Source organism: Canis aureus, chromosome 12, assembly GCF_053574225.1.
Source record: "Canis aureus isolate CA01 chromosome 12, VMU_Caureus_v.1.0, whole genome shotgun sequence".
NCBI classification, from domain to species: Eukaryota; Metazoa; Chordata; class Mammalia; order Carnivora; family Canidae; genus Canis; species Canis aureus.
In genome coordinates, this window is record NC_135622.1 from 37,719,887 (window position 1) to 37,744,611 (window position 24,725).

Below are 24,725 nucleotides of genomic sequence, written 5' to 3' on the forward strand. Positions count from 1 at the left end.
ATCTTAAACAACATAGGTTTATTATCTCGCAGTTCTGTAACACTGGTTTCACTGATCTAAATAAAATCAGGGTGTCAGCAGGGTTACATTCTTTCTGGACACTCTAGGGAAGAATCCATTCTCTTGCCTTTTTCCAGCATCTAGAGGTTGCCTGCATTCCTTGTTTCATGACCACATTCCTCCATCTTCAAAGCTGGCAACATATGGCTGAATCATTTTTATGCATTCATTTCTCTGGTTGTTTCTCTTTGGCATTTCTTTTTCCATTTATACAGATCTTTGTGATTATATTGGGCCCACTTGGATGATCCAGGCTTATCTCTCCATCTCAAGGTCAGCTAGCTAGTAACCTAATTCTACCTGCAACCTTCAGATTATTTCTAAAAGCAGTTTTTCATATCCAATGTTTGGCATGCAATAAAAAATAATGAGATACCCAATGCTGTGGGACAACATGAATGAGAAGAGTCAGGGAAACAACAGAAAATAGAAACAGACTTCTAGAGGATTGAGATATTGCAGTTATGAAAAAGATTTTAAAATAAATATACCTGGGGCAGCCCAGGTGGCTCAGCGGTTTAGTGCCACCTTCAGCCCAGGGCCTGATCTTGGAGACCAGGGATTGAGTCCCACATCAGGCTCCCTGAATGGAGCCTGCTTCTCCCTCTGCCTGTGTCTCTGCTTCTCTCTCTCTCTCTGTGTCTCATTAATAAATAAAATCTTTAAAAAAATAAAATAAATAAAATAAAATAGCTATACTTGTATATCCAAGGAGAGAAAGAACAAGATAGGAAATTTTAGTAGATCACTGGGAACTATTTTAAAAAGGAAGACAGCATAATTTAAAAAGAAAAAAAGGAAAAAAAAAAGAAAAAAGGATATTTTGGAACTGAAAAATATATAAAAATTAAGAATTCAATAGATGTGATTAAAAGTAGGCTAACAACAACTGAAGATATTATTAGTGAAATACTATATAGGAAAGAAAAAGACATCCAGAACGAAAAACAGAGACACAAATGAAAATTACAAAAGAAAAGATTGGAGACCAAAAGGATACAGTGACAAATCTTAATTTAGTGTAATTAAGTTTCTATAAGGAAAGAAATGAGAAAATGGAACAGAAGGGATATTTAAATGATAAATTATTTTTTTTCAATTATAAAATATATCAAGCTAGAGATTCAGGAAGACTTGTGAACCCAATCAAAACTAAAACAAATGTGTAATATACTATGAGATATGAGGTAAGAATGATAGTGAGTCTCAGAAAAGGTCTTTCAATTGAGGTAATACTGAAGCAGGGATCTAAATAAAGAACAGTGAAGCAGTAGATTAGTAGTTGGGCAGACCTTTCCACATAAGAAAGACTGTAAGAGTATATTTGAGGATCACAAGGCAGGGAAGTGTCTCCAAAACAGTGCAAGAGAAGTAGAAAACACTAGTCGGGCCAGAGATACAGGTTATCTCTGGTCTTTGGATTTATTTTGTTAGAATGGTGAGGAAGGAGAAGAGTTATTGGAAGATTTTGTGCAGGAGTGCCATGAAGCGATTTAAAATAATATTTTTGGCTGCTGTTGGAATGGACCATAGGAAATACTCAAAGGGGGAAGGAAGAGTTAAAGACTTGCAGGAGTCCTTGTGTGAGATGCTGGTGGTTTGCACTGGAGAACTATTGATGTGCATGGTGAGAGGATTGGGTATATACCTCAACTCTGCTAAGGGTTAATATATAGAATATTTTGATGAAATGTTTGTATCACTCCTAAAAGATACATTTAAAACATATAAATGGAATTAAAGTGAGAAAGCTTAGGGGCAACTTGAATAAAATCTTATTAAAGTGAACTGCAGGAGTTCTAAAAATGTTATTTTACTTGAGTGGCTTCAGATTATTCATTTTGTTTAGTAAAGAACAATAGATCACCTCTTCAGACATGAAACACCAATCTGTTTAATTTGAAATATATTTCAATGGTACATTTCCAATATAGCAGTTGCTTTGAATTATGATCTATTCTAAATTAGTCAATATGAGAAGTTTCACTGCATTACAAGATTTTTCTCAACAACAACAACATTAAAAAGGTGTTTTGAAGATACTGAGTTTCTCATTCTATGAACTCTAGAAATATTGGTCTAGCTCCAGAATGAATGTGTGTTATTGTTGGTGAACTCTCTTTTAAGCTAGAAAATGAGTCCTGGAAGATGTTTTCATAGAGCTACTCTTTTTAAAGTAATAAAATCACCAGGTGTCTGTCTTTGTGTGATATGACATTTTTTTCTCCAATCACATCATTACTCCAGATACTCTTGGAGTTACATTCCAGTTTAAAATGAACATTGGATGAGTCTACACTCATGTTCCAGGTCTGGCAGGAGAATCACCATCCAGGCTGTAATTAAATTTCAGTGAATTGCTGCAGTGAGAGATTATTGAAGCAAACAAGTGAACAGCAGTTAAGTAGTTTCCTTCAAATGATGAAATTACATACATAACTATTAAAGTACATAATCCTAGGATTAACCTCTAACTTTGAGATTCACTTACTCTTTGTCTCTCACCTCAGTGTCTTACTTCATTTTCAAATACAAGCATTTTTAAAAATGATTTTTAAATGGAACTTTTGAGTTCATTATTAAATCTAATTTTAATCCTGTAACAAGATTAATTAACTGATGGAGAATTCAGTTCTTAGGATTCAAAAATAAATTATTGGAAGTTGTTTTCAATAAGAAGGATTAAAAGGTGGGATCTATGAATCTACAGTATGCCTGAATGAGTACAGGAATGGGCTTTTTAAAAAATACGAAATGGAGAAAGCATTGTTAAATAATCATTCCATTGTGGGGAAAGCTTTACAGTTGTAAAGATACACCAAATAGGTTTGTTTGGCTTTGATATTTTTTGGAGGTATTTTTGTTGCCAATGCTGACTTATAAAAGTAATATCTGGAAATACCAGGTCCATTTCCTTGACCTATATCATCTCCTCACTCTCTGAGATAATCATTGCTAATAGTTTAATACACATTTTTTCACGGTATATATATATATATATATATATATATAGTTGGGCATGTGATATAAATGTGTTCTTTTCTATCTATCTCAGAAAGGAGAATCAAAAACAGTTCTCATTTACATGGAATGGATAATAGTATACATTTACATTTCTGCTGTAGGGCTACGTTAATTCTCCCACCCTTAGTAATAACATAATTGTCAAGAACTGTGAAAAGTCTGAGATTTTACCCTATTTGCAATCTAACAAGTTAGTCTGCAACTTTTATGGATGCTGGCAGGGGACAGGAGACTCCTGATTCAAAGTCAGATGATTTTATTGCTCATAGCATAGTAAGCTGCACATGACTTGTGTTTGCATTGGTTTTCCTTGTTTTCCAAGTACCATGAGTAAGGTGTGGAATGGCCTAGATAGACCTATACATGCAGTGGGTTTATGTCATGGTGGAGGTACTCTGACCTTTTATCAAACAATGTTCCCAAATGTTTCCCCAGAGTGAGGCATGATCTTTATTATACTGGAAAGTAAAAAAAAAGTTGTCTTTAGTTCTAAAGAGAGACACCATCTCTACCTCTATTTCTAAGGTTGTTCACTATACAAACATCCTTGAAAAGAGGACCAGGTTGTTTTTAACATGTATCATGAACATTTTTCATGTCGGGGCATGATTTATGCTATTTGTTTGAAGTGTATGTAATACTCCATTGAATCAGTATATTGGGGTGTATGTGGGGGTGTGTGCATGTGTGTTACAAGAAGTTAAGACATTGCCCAAGATCTCAGTATTCAGAATAACTGAGTCCTGATGCCAAAGCTCATATCTTTAAAATTATGCTACAAATCCTCCCACATTTCATTTGTTAGTTAATTTCTCAATTAAAAAGAAAACAAAGAAAAGCTCCATTGAAAATAGACATGTTGTTTTGCATATTTCTAATTCTTTCCTTTGGATAAATCTCTATAAGCAGAGTTGTCAAGGTAAAGGTTGTTTCAATTCCGATAGTTATTGGAAAAGAAAGACTCCTATCAATGTTATATTTGAGTTCCTATTTCTCTAAACTATGGCTGAGTCTCAGAATTACTGATCTTATTAATTTTGACAACTTGATAGATGCTTAATTAAAAGAATATAAGCTTCTTTTTAAAATTTTAATGCTTTATTTGTGTATCTTTCTTTTTTAAAGAAAGCTATGGATTTGAGAATGCTTGTCTTTATTCTTATTAAATTGTAAAAATCCTAAGGAAAAATCACAATACTTTGTCCCATAGATTGCAAATATATTTTAAAGATTATTGCTTCTCTTTAAAAATTTTGGTGACTTTTTTTACAGATAGTATTTAAGTATAAGAGAGACATTTACCCGTGACTGTTTAAAAATTTGTCTTCTGACCATGGCATTCTACTTAGAAAGTCTGTAGTCCAGAATTGCTGAAATATTCTTCTCCTTATTCATCTTGTCATAATTTTATTTTTGATGTTAAATTTTAGCCCATAAACTATTTTAATGTGTATATAATAAGTACTCCCCCCACACCAAATGAAGAATTAATTGTCCCAAGATTTAATGAAGAATCTATAAGTGTAACTTTCATTAGTTTCTAATTCTCACCTATATGCTTTTTTTCCCTCTATGTATCATCAATTTTATTTTTGTATTACATATTTGATTTCAAAATTCTTTCTCCAACTGCACCGCACTTCAAATAATTAATCAGCAATTACATGGACTTAGCCCTAAGTGGATATAATTTCATTTCTAAGCCTTAAGTATAAATCCATAGTCCACATTGCTTCTATAAAATATTTCTCCTTCTTTCTTTGATTCATTATATGATTCACTTCTTATTTGGTTTGATTTAAATCTTAAGCATTTCTTTTCAAGATTCCTGTATTGGTATTATACCTTCTGAGTCCCTAAATGACTGATACAGTTTTTCTTTTCTCTCAAAATGAAGAATAGTTTAAATATGCCAAAATTCCTAAATTGTGCTTCTCTAAATACTACTGTTCAATGAGATATTAATATGTTTCAGAAGGGAGGGAGACATTATTGTCATATAAATTTGAGAAAAAGAGAGTTAAGAAATTAAAACTAGTTTGTTGATTTTTTTTAATTTGGTATTATTGCAGAATTTCTCAGAGCTCGTAGTAAATGTGCTGTCCACTTAATAGATATAATATATATTTCTAAAATGTAATCATTCACACATGCCCTTTAATAACAAATACATAACAAGATCTCATGAAAAATAATTGGAATAGTCTGGAAAATACCAGAGTATGGAATTCTAGATACTCTATTCATGAGTATCTAGAATCATAAATTCTTATGGAGAATTTCCTATCAAAATGTCAGGAAAATTAAAATTCTTTGCTTAATCCTACCAATCTGTTAATGAGTTGGGCTCCAATCTTTGTATTGGACCTATCCTTTTCTCTCTGTATCATACCCTTCCATTCATTCATTCATTCATTCATTCACTTATTCATCCATATTTAATTAGTGCCCACTGTGTTTTAGGAACTCTTTTGGACTTTAGAATAAAGTAGTGAACAAATTAGAAAAAACATCTTGTGGAGGTTGGTGAGGGGCAGTGGGGAGACACAAAATAAATTAATAAAATACAATTTATCATGAAGAAATAATGGCTATACTATAAAACAGAAAAGGGGCACAGGATGTGTGTGTGTGTGTGTGTGTGTGTGTGTGTGTGTGTATGGGGGTGAGTTTTCACAGGGTTCCATTTAAATTTTAAATTCGAAAATATTTTGCTGAGAATGTCATGTTTCATTCAAGGGTATAAATGAGCTGAGGGAGCAAGCCATCTAGTTATCTAGATGAACACTGGCATGAAGAACTTCAGGCAGAAAAAACACGGAATTATTTTTTATTCCTTTATGGGTTTGTAACAGCAAACTGGCAATTCAAGCAACACCTTTTTCAAGAAGATAAGTAATTCCTTTAATCAGAAGGACATTTGTCACAAAAAATATGTACATGTCAGCTATAGGAAGGTTTCAGCTACAGTAAGTGACTCTGCCCTCACTGAGAATTCCTTTTTCTATCAGAGTTGCAAATTTTTTTTTTCCAGTTGCAGTGTCTGCCCTTTGAGAAGTATCCAGCAAACAATCTGAATCTGTCGTTGGAGCACTGCTGATCAAGTGACCCACATTCTTTTTCAGACAGGAACCTCTGATTTCTTCATGTGACACATTTTTGTATTTTCTAAGAAATAGAAGCTACTATTCAAAATGTTAACTTACCTGTACTACTGTAAATGGTTCGTAGGACAAATGCTACAATGATCTTTCAATCTCCAGCCAATGGAGAGAGGTGGCTACTGGCAAAACACCAGTCTGTTGGAAAAGTTAGGGTTATATACTCTCTCTGAAACGTGGTTAACATCAAAGTGAAATAAGTCAGTCAGAGAAAGACTAATATGATCTCACTCATATGTGAAGTTTAAGAAACAAAGTAGATGAACATAGGGGAAGGAAAGGAAAAATAAGATAAAAACAGAGAGGGAGGTAAACCATAAGAGACAACTGTAGAGAACAAACTGAGGGAGGTAGAGGTGAAGAATGAGATTAGTGGGTGATAGGCATTAAAGAGGGCACTCGTTGTGATGAACACTGGGTATTATATGTAAGTAATGAATCACTAAATCTACTCCTGAAACTAATACTGCACTATATGTTAACTAACTTGAATTTAAATAAAAAATATCATAAGCACCACAGAATCCAGAGATTGAGACTGCATGTTGTTATTCATGAATAGGAAATTCAGAGGAGCAAAAGTATGTATTCTTCATCATCTTCACATATTTTCATTTGGCTTATCACTTGGCTTATTATTTTGGTTTTAGAACCTAAATTAGTACTGTAAAGGGGATAACAGAAGTGTCCTTTGTGTTTGAAATTTAAAATGCTGTTTGTGGGATCCCTGGGTGGCGCAGCGGTTTGGCGCCTGCCTTTGGCCCAGGGCGCGATCCTGGAGACCTGGGATCGAGTCCCACGTTGGGCTCCCGATGCATGGAGCCTGCTTCTCCCTCTGCCTGTGTCTCTGCCTCTCTCTCTCTCACTGTGTGCCTATCATAAAAAAAAAAAAAAAAAAAAAAAAATTAAAAAAAAATGCTGTTTGTATATGCGTAATGTCAAAGAGAGAGAAGCATTTGAATATGAATTCTAGAATAAAGAGCTAAGTTCTTCTTTTTTAAAAATTTTATTTATTTATTCATGAGACACAGAGAGAGAGACAAGGACATAGGTGAGGGAGAAGGAAGCTCCCTGCAGGAAGCCCGACGCAGAACTAGATTCCAGGACCCTGGGATCATGCCCTGAGCCAAAGGCATTGACACTCAACCACTGAGCCGCCCAGATACCCCTAAGTTCTTCTTTCATGATCATTTTGAAGAAGTACTAATAAATTTGATAATTTAGTATTGAAGATAATTCCAAAAGGAAACTAGATTATCTTAATGTGATTTTTCGTTCTCCCACTCAAGAAATTATTTTCCTTATCAGTTTTATTAAGGAGTAATATATGCAATAAATTTATTCATTTGGAGTGTATAATTTGGTAAGTCTTGTCAATTGTAGATACCAATGAAACCATCACCACGTGATGGAGCAGAATATCCCCAGTGCCCTCAGAAGATCCCTCATGTCCTTTTGCAGTTGCTTTCCTCCTTCCAGCCCTGACCTCAGGTAACCACTGATCTGCTTTGTGTCAATTTTAGATTAATTTGAATCTTGTATACCTTTAATTACTGAATATTTACTCTGTTTTTCTTTTGTTCCTTTCACTCACCAGAATGTTTTTGCAAGTCATCCATGATATCAAGAGTTCATTACTTTTCACTGGCAAATAGTATTTTAATTCTCTGTGTATATAACATTCTGTTTATCTGCTGGTAAATGTTTGTATTATTTCTAGTTTTTGGCAATTTCAAATAATGCTGCCATGAACATTCATGAGTCATTTCTCCTGAGACCAGATCAATTTGATTCATTTATAGGATTTAAACTTCACAAATTGAACTACCTGCTTATGTTGCAGAGCTATTTCTGTAAACACTACAAGTTTAAAAATTTCTCAGCTCCATGTGACAGGAAAAACTTTGCATGTGAAGTTGATGATAAAACTTTGCAATGGAATTTCTTCACTGAGTGAAATTTGAAATTATCAAAGAAGAAAGTAGAACTTCAATGTTTTCACCACATTAATAGAAATAAATTATCTAAGAGACAGCAATGGGCAAAGAGGCTGAATTTCTATCCATCACAGAAAAGAAAAGAGGTATATAATATGCATGGCGCCTGTATTATACAAGTTGTATCAACCCTTCAGGGGAACACAGAGATGCAAACTCTGGAATAGCTAAATATCAGCCACATAGGTCATCTGTCATGCTGATAAGGATTATAACAACACCTTCTTTATCAATAAAATGAGATGAAGACTACAAGAAGTTTCCTTGTAGAGAGATGATAGGGAAAGGTGTTTTTAGGGAAATGTAGATGAGCAGCCAATGAGGATATTGTTTAATCTATATAAGCAGAAGAATTCAAGAATGAGTCAACAGTTGTACAAAATAGTAAGATCAGCCGTCCTAATGAAAAGTCACTAATCACAGTCAGTGCCTCTAGAAGAGGAAACAAATATCTCCCTTCTGTGAACTAGAAAATGCTGGTCTCTGTAGCAGTGAGTAGGAAAATGGGCCAACCTTTGAGGACAAAGCAAAATGATGTTTAGTCTGGATACTCAAGGTAATTAGACACCAGACCCATGATTCCTAAGCAGTTAATGATGAAAGCATCAGCTAGGAGGAGATTTCTCAGCGGTGAATGACTCAAGACTTCCTTTTATAGAGCAGTGGGAATTCTCAAGCCATACTTCTATCTTGGTTTCTTCTACATTCCCTTTGAATTTTGAGAAATTAGGAATGAACATACGCACAAAGAACTTTCTGCTGAGAATGGAAATTAGCAGAGATCGACAGTTGTCTCCTCACATCTCTTCTCCACTTCTTCCTCATAGAAATAGAATTATCTATTTTAGCTATGACATGGCCAACCAGAGCTAAATTCTGGGCAATAGGTTGTTAGCAGAAATGAACTGTGGAATTTCTAACTTATGTCCTAAAAGAAAGGGCATACCTTTTTCACACTCTGCTTCCATCCTGTTGCTTGGAACATGAACATGGTCACACTGCCTCCTGAACCATGGTATAAGACAGACATACAGGAAAGATAAAATAACAGAGCCCTTACATAACTACATGTAACATAGCCTTTATACCAATCTGTTACACGAGAGTATAAAATACTTCTGTTTAGCTTAAATCACTGTTTTAGGTTGTATTACATGTAGCTGAAATAACATCTTAAGTATAATAATACATAAACTTTTAAGTTTGGTACATTATCTGCAATTTCCTGTATTTTCTATAGTAATTAAATATCTGTCCCAAAGGTTCTTAAGTACAAAAATGAAAGCAAGGTAAGCAGGTAAGACCCTTTCCATATAAAAGATTTTTTCTGAGGAATACTGAAAGGAATGTATAACTATAAATTACTAATGGAAGACCTTGCTGGAAAGATAAAGCTGACAACAGTGGAAATATGGGAACTGTGGAACACAACCATGATTGCTTTGCTTTCTGATGTTTTACTCTATATTATAGGGTTTGGGTATATATAAGGCCCAGAAAAATGATAGCGGCATGTACCATCACTATGTTGATTAGCATTGAGTTGATCCTAGACAAATTAACAGCTGCAAATCTTTAAAGAGATCTCATTCAGGAGGTACCTCAGGGGGTTCAGTCAGTTAAGCATCTGACTCCTTATTTCAGCTCAGGTCATGATCCCAGGGTTGAGTTGGAGCCCTAAGTCAGGCTCCATGCCCAGTGGGAGTCTGCTGGAGGTTTTCTCTCGTCCTCTGCCCACCGCCCAACTCTCTCTCTCTCTCTTTCTCAAATAAATAAATTTGTCTCTGTCAAATAAAAGGATCTCATTCAGGTTTATTTTTATGTACACCTTTTTTTTGGCATACTCATTAAAGACATCTGAACAAAAATGGATACAAAACAATCGTCTGTCTCTTGCAATTGCTGAGTTAGAGTCATGAGTTTTTGATACTGACTAGTACATTGTAGAGTCAGCTTCTCACAATAATGAACACTTGACATTAAATAGTGCTAAAAGCTGAGCAGGAAGGGGTTAGATACCGAGTCACAATTTAGAGTTTTCTTTCTAGAAGGTGTCTATATTTGAATGTCTGAGAAATTTTGATTAGAGTTTTCCCAAGTTGCATTTTGACACCAAGAAGGTGTTTATTAAACACCTGATCCCTGACCTGTTTTATTACTAGTACCATTGCTGTTACTTCTAGCACATAACCTGGGGGTTGACAGGTCAAGAGAGAAAAGGAAAAGGCAGAAGGAAGGAAAGAGGAGAAAATAGGATAATACATATTTTCTTTGATTTACGAAGAGGTTACATCTCATAAACCCATTGTAAATTGAAAATAGCTTTCTTTAAAAGATTTTATTTATTTATTCATAATAGACATAGAGAGAGAGAGAGAGAAAGCCAGAGACACAGGCAGAGGAAGAAGCAGGTTCCATGCCAGGAGCCCGACGTGGGACTCGATCCCGGGACTCCAGGATCACGCCCTGGGCCAAAGGCAGGCGCTGAACTGGTGAACCACCCAGGGATCCCCCATAAATTGAAAATATCTTAAGCCAAAATGCATTTAATACACGTAATGTACCAAGCATTATAGCTGAGCCTAGGCCACCTTAAATGTGCTCAGAACACTGAGCAACTGGCCTCAGTTGGGCAGAATCAACCAACACAAAGTCTATTTTGTAACAAAGCACTGAATAGCTCATGTAATTTATTGAATACTATACTGGAAGTGAAAAACAGAATAACTAAAAGAGGACAGAATGGTTGTAAGTATATAGGTTGTTGACCCTTGGGGTCATGTGGCTGACTGGTCAGCATCCCTCTGCCCCTGTACGGCTATGCATATCACTAGTCTGGGAAAGATCAAAATGCATTAGTCAAAGTATAGCTTTTACTGAATGTGTATCACTTTTGCACATCATAAAGTCAATAAAATATAAATTGGGGACTGTCTGTAGTAGAAGAGAACGAAGGGAGAATAAGTGAAAAAAGAGAGCATTTGGAGCCAAACTGTGAGAGGGAAAACATGAAGTTACAAGTTCAGCTTCAACAAAAATAGGTTCACTTACATAAAAACCTTTGCAGATACATGAACTGTACTGGGGCCAGCATTGTGTGCCTCATATCTCTCAGTGACTAAAAGGCTCACTGTGCTGTAAAAATACAAACTAATATCAACACAAGATGAGGTCTGAATCTCTAAGCTAAATACTTCTTTCTTTGGAGTATAACCTGTGCTAGAAATTTTGACAAATTTCCTTTGGCCATTTCTGGTATACTTTCCTAGATTTCCTTGATAAATATGATTAAGAGAAAAAATAGATGGTATTCATAATGTTACTGAATCTAATGTTCATTTTTTTCATGATATAGGGTTGTCTTTGATAGATTTTACATGGAATTTATCCAGATAGCCTTGATCTCTTTAGTACAAAATGAAGGACCTTGATTCATTGAAGAAGAAAAGTACCTGGGAGTGTATTTAGAGATAATACTAACTGCATTTGGTTGTCATGGAAACTGAAATGTTAAAATGATGATGAAGTGATCGTCCAAAAAAAGAAAGCCACTTGCATGTGCTTGTGTGGTAACTACTCATTTTGACAAACATTTTTTCCTTCTTTTGTAGATTAGCAGCTTTACAAAATTGCTACTGTGATACATTTTATATTAAGTGTATCTCATACATACTAAGGTTGAACACGTTAGTTTAGAAGTATCTTACACTTAGATGAATTAACCCAACATATGTGTGTATGCATCCGTGTATCTGTATGTTTGTGTTTACGTGTTAGTTTGTGCACAAAGACATCCCTAGATTGTAAGTGAGTGTTCCAGGCCAGTGGTTTTGGAAGCATCCTCAGTTGGTAGACGACAGGCAGTGATTCAGGGAGGTGACTAGTAGGGAAGAAGGATTATTGTGCTAGCTGGTGATAAAGAGAAATGAATAGAATTAATATCAAGTATTTAAAGTGTTAAGAACTTGACTTTTATATTTGTTTTCTTATTTAGACCTAATAATAACCCTTTAACATTAATAGTGTTCTCATTTTACAAGTAAGGAAACTGAATGTCAGAGATGCTAAATAATTTCCCCAAGGTCATGCATGAATAAGTGTGGAGCCAGGATTTAAATCTATATGGGTCTGTCTTAAAACCCATTCTACTCCTTTGAAAAAATGGCTGACTCTAGCACTTCAGTGGGAAATATGCAAGATGAGCCTGTAGCATCTTGTAGGGCCAGAAAGTAAGAAGGTTTAAAAAAACTAATCATACACACGTACATTAATGAGGGTATGCCAAAAGGATAGAGAACACAGGAACCAACTGGAAGACCTCTCAAAGGCTAAAGCTGGAACAATTTGAGGAGCAAATCAAAGTACTATTGGATTGGGTTAGACTAGATATCTCAAAGCATAAAATAAAGGTCCTTTCACTATACTTTTATAAATGGTGGGATAAATTAATACATTTGAGAGAAGAAACAAACCTCCCATGAAAAATAATTTCAAATTAATTTATAAGTCCTTCATTTTATACTAAAGAGACTCCTATCTCAAAGAAACTCCCCACTCTTTAAGTCTGAGTTGTGCAAGTGACTCCCTTCCAAAGAATACAACATGGAATGGGAGTAAAGGATAGCTTCACAAGGGAGAAAACTGATTCACTGGTGCAACCAGGTAGACAAAGTTAACATCAATGATAAGTCATGTTGATAGTATGTATCCTTGATCAAATATGATTAGAATGATACTACTTTTATGGTCTTCCTCCTCAAAGCCCAAACACATGGTCTAATCATAAAAAAAGAAAAATCAAACAATTAACAATTAAGAGTCACTCTACACAATACTTGAGTGAAAAAAGACATTAGATAGAAGCTAAGGGAAGTTGAATAAAGTACGGATTTTAGTTAATAGTAATGTATTGGTAACAGGTTTCATTAATTGTGACAAATGTACCAACACCCCATGTAAGATGTTATTAATAGGGAAAAGTAGATAGGGGATTTGTTAAAATCTTTATACAATATTTGTAATTTATCTATAAACATAAAATTGTAAATATAAAACATTCTACATTCATTATACCACAACGTAGTCCCTCGTTTATAACTGCTTTTCCTTCCTCTTGACATTCATTTTATTAGAATATTACCTAGAAAATTATACAGTGAGGAATATGATTTATGATTGGTCTCTAACCAAACTCTGTATCTCCTAGGGATTTTTCTATATTCTGGGCTTAAAAGAAAAGTAGTAGAATGAGGAACAGTGCATAACAACAAAATGTTTCTTTTTTTTTCTTTTTTTTTTTTTCAAAATGCTTCTTATACTCATTTTCACTTTTGCAAATAGACTATCTTTTCTATCTGCTACTGTATGAATTTTCTTTACCTTGGTATTGATATATGTCAATGTTGCTATCTCTCATTAAAATTATTTGCTGGTAATAACTCCTTTAAAAAAAATCTAACTATGTATGCTCCAATCTGAAATGCACAACCTTTAACATTCCTATTTTAATCAAAAGAGTTGAACGTGAAATAATTCTTATAGGTACAATAGGGGGCTGCCAAGTTTTGGACAAATCTTGATGGTATCCGTCGTACTTTTATTTCTTGAAAACTAGTGTCATTACCAGTAATCCAGGGAACAATGAAAAATATTGTGAGACATGTAATCCACCAGTGGCTTCAAGAGGGTGCCAGGTGTCAAAGGGTCAAGTTTCATTAATGTTTGTTGTAGGATCCTCAGGCCGAAGGCTCATGGATTGTTCAGGATATAAGCCAAATTTTCACTTGTAATTATTTTATAAATTTTTAATATTTTATATGATTCAGAGCCTCTTAAGCATGCTTATGTTTTCTCCCAAATAGAATCTCCCTCGTAACACAACAGAATGAAGTTGTCGAGATATTAGAATGTAAAGGGACACTGGATGTAGCTTTCAGACTTTTATCACTTAGTAATTAACTGGTTCTCAGTTTCCTTAACTAACAAATAACTTGCTCTGACTTTCAGTATGTTTTTTGGTAGATCAAGTGAAAATAAAACAAACAAAAAATGATGGGATAATTTGAGCAACATGAATGTACCTAGAGGGTATAATGCTAAGTGAAATATGTCAGACTAGGAAGACAAATACCATATGATTCCATTCATAAGTGAAATCTAAAAAAAAACAAAAATAAAAACGAATAAATAAAAAGCAGAATCAGACTCATAAATAGGATAAATTGAAAGTTGCAAGAGGGGAGGGGTAAGGAGTTGGGCAAATTGGATGAAGAAGAGAGAGAGATTAGAAGCTCCCAGTTGGAGTAGGTCATGGGAATAAGACACAGCATAATGGATGAAGTCAATGATATTGTAATAGTGATGTAACAGGACAGATGATAGCTACACTTTAGCATAATGCAAACTTGCCAAATCACTAGCATAATGTATAAACTTGTCAAATCACTAAGTTGTACACCTGAATTAATGTAACATTGTATGTCAACTATACCAAAAAAAAAAAAAGACATCCAGACCAATTCAGAAGACTCAAAAAAAAAGTCTGATTATTTATAAACCATATACATTAGAGAATTATTCCTTTTATGTTAATGAAAGAAAATTATGCAGAAAGGAAGTTTGGATTATGGCATGCTTTGCAAAGAATGAATGCAAGCTATACATAAGGACCTGGAAGACCAGTTCTGTCACCTTCTACACATGGCACTGAGATAATCCTTTCTATGGTATATAGATGTATTTTCTATATAACATATTAGTGGATCATACTTGGCCTTGTCTACGTATGTTTGGTGCTATTCCAGCTGTGTGGAGTCTGGCTCCATGTGGAGGTCATGGACAGGCAAAGTCTCAGTTGTTTCCTATCATTTGGGGAGAATAACAAGGAACAGTCAAAGAACCATAGGGAACAGAACAATGTACACAGAGAATTGTGTAATGCTGCGGGGTACTAGCATTTTATTTTATAGAGTTGGCCTCTTATAAATTCAACTCTTCCTTTGATCTTCTAGGAAATACTTGGTTTCTCGACACAAGTCCCAAATAAGTAATCAGCTGTTTCTGATTCTCCTTTAATTCAAATTCCACTCTGAGAAGCCCTCAGTCATGCTGTCTGAGGATGGAAGAATTAAAAACAGACACAATACAGTAGTGAAAAGGTTTCTAGACATCTCTGAGCTCCTGAGACTAGAGATTGTACCAGGGATTTAGGGGTGGATTAGAGTCTATTCTTTTGAGAAATTGAATTGAAAGAGAGAACAGAGGGAACAGGTCTACACCTGGGGAAATCTCTACCAATCAGAAGTAGGAAGAGGAGCTAGTGAGATAAATCATTGAGACAGGTCAGAGAGGTAGGATAAGATGGGAAATGGAGCAGTGATAGAGCCAGCTCATGGAGGATTGCACATCAGCTAGAACAGCTTTATTTTATTGGATTTCTTTTTAAAATTGCTTTTGAATAAAAGCTTTTACAGATTAAAAAATGCTTGAAAATCAATGGACTAGAAAACCTTCTACCTCTCAATTCTGATTCAAGCATAATTTCCTCTGAGAAATAAAAAACAAAAATAAAAATATGCATTGGCTATACCACTATATTGCAAAATCTAATTTAAATATCTCTTCTTTCCTTTGACTGAATCATACTGTCTGTTTATAGCCTTTATTGCAAAATACATTGTATTTGAAATTCCTCACTGATGAATTGGGAACTATAATTAAATGCATACTGGGAAAACATATTATTTGGAGAGTGGAAAAAATAATTCTCACTTAAATAATGTTGGAGCATAGAAGGTAATTTTATTGGCAACTACTCCCTCCACTCTCAACTACTCAGGAGCTTTGGTAGTTTTTACATCTCATTATATCACAAATATTAACAAGCATAACAACATAATGTATTGTGATATTGTTTTGTCTGGCTTTTGTTTTTGTGTTTTGTTTTCCACTTGATGGAATAGATCTTGGCTAGTAGAACACAGGTTAGTGTGTTGGCCCAGGATTATTTCTTAATTTAATATATCGTTAGCTTATCTCTTTAAACCTTGCACATTTTATCATAGATACCAGCATAAGTGAGGAGCTCTAATCCTTTTGACATTATCCACCTTCCGCTCTGGAAGCCCTGTAGAATTTCTATTTCTTTTCAGAACCAGTGAGGTGAATAGGAATAGGAAATCTTCCAATCTATGAACTGGCATGAGAAGGATAATAACTATTAGGATGCAAATATTTTTGGATTCATGGAGTTCTGTTTCTTCTTGAAATAAAAAATGGGAGCAATTATAATTGTTACGCTGAGTACTTTTCTTTATCTGAACACCTCTGCTTCAATTTCACTCATATTGTGTTTTCAAATTCAGGGCATACTTGGCATCGAGTAGGAAACCTTCAGAGAGTCTAACCTAAACACACCCCTAGAGTGTCCATGCTTGAAAGTGGTACTCTACTCCATCTTTGAAAAATTGATGCAAGTAGATATTCTAGGATCTTAGTTGTCATACGTGCTGTATATGGTTCATGAACCCCTCTTTTCACACAAGTACAGATAGAAAAGCCAAAGTGGCTCTGGCCAAGTTCCAAGAACATTTCAGTGTTCTTCAAAGCCACTTGGAAATGGACTTCAGTAATGCAAATGTCAGATTATCTGTGACTAGAACTAAGCAAGATAAATACAGCCTTTACACAGCAACTAATCAAATTGGTTCCCTTTTTCTTTCTACTTCATGAAAGGCATATTCTTAAGGGCTGCTTAGCTCCCAGGCACCTTGGTTTTTGTTTTGTGGGCAATTCTCAATTCCTACATGTGCTTTGCAATGATATTAAATGGCTCTCTAAATTTTTGGTGTGCTCATCTAACCAATTTGTCTTTCTAAAATGGAAGCCCCTAAAAAGTAAGGACCGTGTATCATTACTATTGTTGTTTTGTATTTCCAGAACCTAGAACAGTGCCCCATATCAAAGTCTTGTTAAACAACTGAGTGGTGGTTTGATTGATAAGTGGGCCTTACTGTCCTGATCTATGGGTATATATTAGAGTCACTCTCACAGATGAATTATTCCCTCTCATGAAAATTCTTTTTCTAAAACCCATCTTTTTTTTTTTTTCCTGTCTTGTTCTTCCACTGAGCCTTTCAGTCTGCCAAATCAGGAATCAAATGCCTAATGCTCTAAAGAAGGCTCCACGACCCTCTTGATCGTTCTACCCTATTCTTCTAGCCTTCCAGCTCTCACACAATACAGTACTAGCACAGACTGTTACATTACTTTTAAAACTAGTTGTCAATGTCTATCTTCCACAAGTAAACATATATTAAAGTTCATAGAGATCCACAGAGTTTCTGTTATCAGTATATGTACTCCTTTCTTTCTACTCCTCACTAATGCCACAGAAGTCAGAGACAACCTGCTTGCTTTATGACTGAAAGGGGATGTGAAATAGGAGCATTAACTTGCCTTTCTTACTAGTCTCTAGAACATGGAGACAGTAATTTACTGCTTGGAAAAAGGGTTATTTCTTGAGCTCTGTGTACCATGTGGATAGGAGGAGGGGAGAGTGATCTTGGCAGCTTGAGACACAACTGATTACAATGAGCAGAAAACCAAACAAATATAGCTTCAGTATCTAAAAATCAATACTGGTACTGAAGTGCTTTGGACTTGGAAGGAACTTTGAAGACATGGAGAAATATGCACAATATAAGAGAGCTTGCCTGGTTCTTAGTTTTCTCTGCAAAAATGGAATGGCAAATATCCCAGAGTAATTATGGCAAGACAAAATCACAAGGGAGAACAGAAATAATTAGCAAAGGTTTTGTGATCTACTAATCTTAAATAACAAATAATGATTTCATTCCATTTTATACTAGGCCCCTTAATTCTTTCTAGTATTTATAGATTCACTTCCCTCTCAAATTCTCATATTTACTGCCATGATGATGAGCTAAGAAGAAAAGAGAGCTAACATGCCATACCTTTATAGTACACATGAGTAAGGCATAGTTCTAATCACCACTGAACACGTATAAAATAGCCACAGCCACCTCAGGAATGATTGAGAAAATAATAGATTTTATTTTACATAAAAAGTCACTTTAGTGAAAACTCTAACACCCAACTTCTTAATAAAATTAATAGTAAAATTAAGTTTATAGACCAGAAAGAGAGGCCAGGATCATATTCATATTGGATTGAATGAAACAAAAAGAGGTTACTTTTTGGAATTGCAAAATGAGTTTCTGAGTGAATGTTGAAGAGTTTGTTGAGGTATGGCAAAGAAGTCTAACTTCCCCTTTACTTATGTAAAACTGTGATGTCCCCTCCCTTAGAATATTTAAGGAATGCATCCAGATTTTGTCACCTCACTCTAGAATCAAAATAACTCAAGTGGGAGGTAGTCAAAGAATGTAAAACAAAATGAGTAAGAGGAGGTGAAGATTTATACAAAGTAGCTGCTATCAAAGGCAAGACTTAATGATTAGAACTTCCCACTTTAGAAAAAGGAAAGTTAAGATGGATTACATGAGGGATAAAGTGGCTTTTAAAATTGAGAGATATATATAGTAATCCAGTCTTTGATGATGATCTGATATTAAGTATCACTCTCTCAGGGTTCAAAACAAGTTCATTTATACACAACACTAACTAATTTATGTTCTGGGGCACCATGAATTTTAAAATAAATGTTTTCAATGGCCTTAGATACATTTTTAGAAAATGTAATACATAATGAAACTTGTTGAAATGTATGCTATTTGGGAAATAACCCTAAATTTGTCTACTAATTCAAGGAATATATTAGTCTCCTTTACACGTAGCACATATGTTGTTGCTTCTGTATTAGAAAAATCATGAACTTGATGGACCACGGATTTATCCTAGTGGGGTATTTATCTTTTTATTGGCATTTATAACTTAGAAAATGTCTGTAGTGGTGATGCTCAGTATGTTGAGATTTGGAAAATGGAAAGAGCCTTATGCTCTCTAGCTGTACAAGTGCTCATTCTTCTCCCTGTTCACAGCTGGCCCCAGGTTGACCATTAGATGGAAAAGGTTTAGGGATAAATACATGCGTGTTAAGTGTAGCTTTCTGGATTCATACCATAGTCACCTTCAGAGGAAAAAGGAAAGGTCTTCATTTCCTTTCTAAAAAGATGGTGACGTTAGCTGTGGTGAACACTGAGTAAAAATTATATACCTGAAACTGAAAATCATATGTTAATTATACTTCAATAAAAGAAAAAGAAAAAAGGAAGAATGAAAGAGAGAGGGAGATAAAGAAAGGAAGAAAGAAAGAACGACCTGACACAATCCATTTCTGTGTAAGACCAAAGATTCTGGATGAAGAAAACACTTTTAAAGAGTCATTTACACATCAGATTTTGTTGTATAAACTAAACACAGATGTGAAAAGATCTTTTTGACATCACGTGTTCAAATTTTCTGGAAGATCTGATTTTTCGAAATACATGAAAATTAAAAAGTAATCTTCACATCTGTTTGTTTTGATCTTGTTTGCACATATCTGGTTTTTTAAATGCAGACAGTCATATTACAGTTTAATTCGTGTCTCATAGTGTTGAGTACCTTGTAATGGCAGGCAATGTTCTAAATCCTTTTTTGACATACTTGCCTTCTCTCCTGCCACTATTAGAGCCTACTGAGAGGGTGCCTGGGTGGCTCAGTCAGTTAAGCATCCAACTCTTGGTTTTGGTTCAGGTCATGATCTCAGGGAGGTAAGATTGAACCCCATGTCAGGCTTCAAGCTTGGCATGGAGTCTGCTTGGGATTCTTTCCCTCTCCTTCTCCTTCTCCCTCCCCCTCTGCCCCTCTCCTTGCTCAAGCTAACTCATGTACTCTCTCTCTTAAATAAAATAAATCTTTAAAAAACCTATTGAGAATTAGCTTAGGAATTTCAAGAGTGATGATCAAAACTTATCATCATGATCATCATCATCTCACTGAGATGATGAGTGAGACAAAAATGAGCTTTTCCCTGCTCACTGTACTACCCAAGGGTTAGCTAGGGCAGAGAGATCATCCACCACATTGTTGTGAAGGAAAGTAATAAGTACTTATCACATGTTCCTGATATCTAACATGTTAACTGGTTAATCTACAATAGCAGTTTCATGAAGTTTACAGTTTCTATACAAACATGAGGGATCAAATTAATGTGAATAATAGGCTCATTGTTAGAGAATTAAGTAGATAAGACTATGTATATATCATTCACATGCCACGCATTGACAAACTCAGGTTTTTAAGAATATGATTATGCCAACAATTGGTCCTCTTCCCTATTGCTTCTTTGTTTCATTATATGAATACCTGAATTCAAGAAAATATTTATGACCATTGTCTAAGATCTCCTTGACTTGAGCAGTGCCTTTTTTCAGTGAAAACCCAGCAGACCTATGAAACCCTGGCTTACTTGCACATACTGAAACTTTTACCTCTCAGGGCACAAGTAGAAAATAGGTTTGTATTAGGCAGTGTAAATGGAGGTTTCATTTTAACTCAGCATTCTTATTTGTTGCACTGGCTCATCATCAGCACTACCAAATGGTGGGACCTGGCAAATCTATGGAGAACTGATGGCCTGAAGAAATATTTCCTGTCTTACTGAGAACAGGTCAGTTTCCTGGTTGTTGAGGCTAAGCTCTGGTCAGATGTCCTTACCTCATACTCAGTACTACCCAGTTTATGCGCTGCTTCATGGCAGGGTGAATATTATATTTAATTCTTGATTCTACCATCCAGCACAGCTGGATTAAACTCTAAACTTTAATTTCAACTTGGGCAGGAAATGTGTAAGGAACAGTTACTTTTGTGTACTATCTATCCTGCATTGGGTTAGTCACATTGCTAAGCATCTTTAGTTACTGTTGCTTATTTTTGATCCATATCTCCCTGGACACTGACACCTGAGACTCAGTTATTCCTACATCTTTGGTGTCTGAATCATGCATCTGTTGATCCATTGCTATTCATCTGGGCTCCGAGTCTTTACCTCACTGACTGAATATTTGGATTCAAATCTCTGTCTTCATTCATTCTCCAAAGATATCTTTGACTTATGTAGTGCTATTAAAATAAAAATAGATGTATTAATTTGTTGCTAAAATGGCATTGTTCTTTTATTTACTTAGTAAGAGAATTCTTACTATTTGCTCCTACAGCATCCTAAGTCCACATTCATCAAAGAACTTGAAAGCAGAAAAGGCCTTAAAAATAACCCAGCTCTGCAAGCACCTCTTTTTTTTTTTGAAACAAAGGTTTTGAGGCCTAGAGAGTTTGCAATTTGTACAGTTTCACACAGTGAGTTAGAAGTATAGCTAAGGATCTTTTTCTCCACACATCATAGACTTCCTCTGTTCCTTCAGCATGGCCATCTGTGTCTCAGGCCTTGCTCCTGTTTCTATTTCTCAGATGTCAAAACTCACTTGATTGCCTCAACTAAGCTGGGACAACAGGCATAAATCAGCACAGTTCAGGCAAACCACAATGAATGATCATCCTATACAGATACCTCAATCTCTGCATGTAACATGGAAGTAATTTTGTTTCAAACCTAGTCTTCATCCTGTATTCTTTATATTATTTCTTAGTACCACCACCATTTAGTCATGTGAGTGAGAACCCTGACAGTAATCTCTGGCTCCTTTTCATCTTTTACCTCCTTATGTTCACCCGATTGCTCTGACTTCACCTTCTGAGTATCACTTGAATGTATCTGTTTTTCTAGATATTTACAGTAGGCTAACCAATATGGCTTACAAAATATTGAAAAGTAGAAATTCATGTAAATGTAAGATGTTATTTTTTGTCAATTTAATTTTGTTTGAAATCTGTATTTTCAGATGCATTATATTAACTCATGGCCCTCTGAGGGGCATCAACCTGATTGGGGGAACTCTGGTCTCCTATTGGCCTGGTTCCATCAGCTTTTTAACCATCAGGTGATTGTATCAGCAAAACACTTTTTCCTCCCCTACTCCTAACACCATCTATATAGATAAAGATAATTTCAAACAGCTATCTTGATGCAGTTTTTTCCAATGGGCTTACTGATATTTTGTTTTTTCCTGCCTCTCTTGTCTTCCCTTTAAGGCCCTTGGGACTCATTACCTAGACTACTCTTTTCAGAATTTAGCTTTCATTATGCAACAGGAACATACTACAACTCCTATTTCCTCCCATATAAACTCTGTTTTCGTCTTCTCTCTTATGTTCAAGCCCCTCTGAGATTGGTTTCTCACATCCATGCAGTCATATGTTCCAGTATTTCCCAGCACAAAATTCGCTATAGGCGAGTAGCCCTATATGTTTTCCTGTGCCCATGAAATTCTTATTTCTTCCCTATCAGCTTTGCATGTGCAGCCCCCTGCTCCTGCATATCTAAATGATTTTCTCAACATTTAAAAAATCTCATTCCTTTCTCAAGAACCAATTCAAGTAACTCTATCTTTAGAAAGAATGCTGGAAAAAAAAAAGAAAAGAAAAGAAGAGAAGAGAAGAGAAGAGAAGAGAAGAGAAGAGAAGAGAAAGAAGAGATAGAAAAGAAAGAAAAGAAAAGAAAGAAAAGAAAAGAAAAGAAAAGAAAAGAAAAGAAAAGAAAAGAAAAGAAAAGAAAAGAAAAGAAAAAAGAAAAGAAAAAAAAGAAAAGAAAAGAAAGCATGCTGGAGAACCTGAGGTCAAATTAAGTCCTCCTCTCTCTGAACTCCCATAAATGTTTACTCAAGCAGTTTGTTGCAGATACAAAAAGCATAAGCCTTGTGTTAGAGATTCCTGGATTTGAATACTGTCTCTGACACTTATTAGCTGTGGCAGATTATTCTGTACATCAAATCCCTCATGCACAGAATAATATGCAACTCTTGGTTCTAAAGTAAAATGTTTCTTTTTTAAATGAACTCTTTGAGTATAGGAAACTTATGAACTTATGAACTCTTTAAGTATAGGAGACATTTCTGATATTCTAATTCATTGGCCAGATTCAGTGAGTTCTCAGGTTGATTGATTTCCAACCAGATACCAAATCGATACATTCAAAACCTAAGCCACGTAAAGTGTTTTAGTTGGAGTAATAGTATCTATAGCTAAATTTAATTTCTCTTTATAAATTCTGCTTGTAATTGCATTAATTATGTAATTCCCTATCTCCTATGTTATCCTTTCTCCTAGCTATATATATTCCTGTTACTGTTTTTAACTGTCACAATTGTTTTCTTACCTTAATTCCCTGAATATGGCAAATCTAAATGCAAAATATTTTTGATATTTGAATACAACCAATCATAGGATAGAAAGAGTAAGAGCCATGATTGGGCTGAAATCTTATCATAGCATTGCCATATGTAGCTTTTCCTATATCAAATCACATTTCACAATTTTTAGTTAAACTTCTGTTAGGGCAATCGCTATACAGGAAACAAATAACAATATTAGAAAGTGTACCTGATTTGAAGTTACCTTATTTTGGTAGTATTGGAAACTCTGGGCTTTCAGAGTCAGTATTTATGAAGATACTTTTATCCATCACTGTGACAATTCTACATAAAATGGGTGACTCTGGACTAGTGCTTATTGCTAGGAAGCTATGGTCAGGAAAGAGGATTGAGAGCTGCCTGCTGTTGGCATGAATGTGTGTGTATTTTCCGTGACATGAATCATTGTCTAGGAAATAAGAATCTGCTTCAGAAAAAAAAAAAAAAAAAAAAAAGAATCTGTTTCAGAAAACAATAAAATCTTGCATCAGTGAAAGAGAGGAAAAAAGCAACTAAAATTCTATGGTTACAAAAATAATAACAAAACAAACATCACTGACTCCCTGTTCTAGTTTCTGGGACTTCTCCCAGGAGAGGCAATTATTATTTGTATTGATTTTAGTTTGCAAGCTTGCTCTCTAATGTGCCAATGGATAGCCCCAAACTAGTAAATAATTACATATTATACAAAAATACTGTGTCTTTTTACTGTAAGCTTCACAGCCCCAGAGCAAATTAATCTTCTCACTGTATGCTCTGTTACCTACAGTAAATACATCACAAAATATAGCATAAAGGGAAAATAAAACCTTTCTGATCACCAGAGGAAAACTGTCAACAAACAAATCTGATTAGTTTTAAGTGTTGAGGCTTGACTATGCTCCCACATTTAGAAAACACTGTAGAAAGTAGGCTTAAGTTTGCTTTTATGTACATTTTTGTCCCATGAAGAACTTTATTAGCAAATGAAGTAATTTTAATAAAGTGACAAAAGTAACAAAGAAACTGCATTATTCCTTTTTTCATTTTTTATCAGCAATAATAATTGACCAAAATGGCTTCATTTTCTCAGTGCAAGCTCTCAAACCATGACTTCTATGTGTCCATTTTCTTTGTCTTTCCTTTGAGTATAAAACAAAATTTCTCCTTTTATCCAAGTCTCTCCCCAACCCAACCTTTCCTTTATTCTGTTCTCCACCCTCTCTCATGTCAAG

The 24,725-nt window shown here is 35.0% G+C and overlaps 1 long non-coding RNA gene across 13 annotated transcripts in view; it reads right to left on the bottom strand.

The window, feature by feature from the left end:
- The window catches only part of LOC144280993 (uncharacterized), a 276,878-nt gene that overhangs the window by 240,624 nt on the left and 11,529 nt on the right, over positions 1-24,725 (bottom strand). For 12 of the 13 annotated variants that reach the window (XR_013349453.1, XR_013349454.1, XR_013349455.1 and 9 more), the window contains exon 4: positions 9,189-9,247. The exons of the other annotated variant lie outside the window; for it this stretch is intronic. This is a non-coding gene — a long non-coding RNA (uncharacterized LOC144280993). The remainder of the gene's footprint in view (positions 1-9,188; positions 9,248-24,725) is intronic. 13 annotated transcript variants of the gene reach the window in all.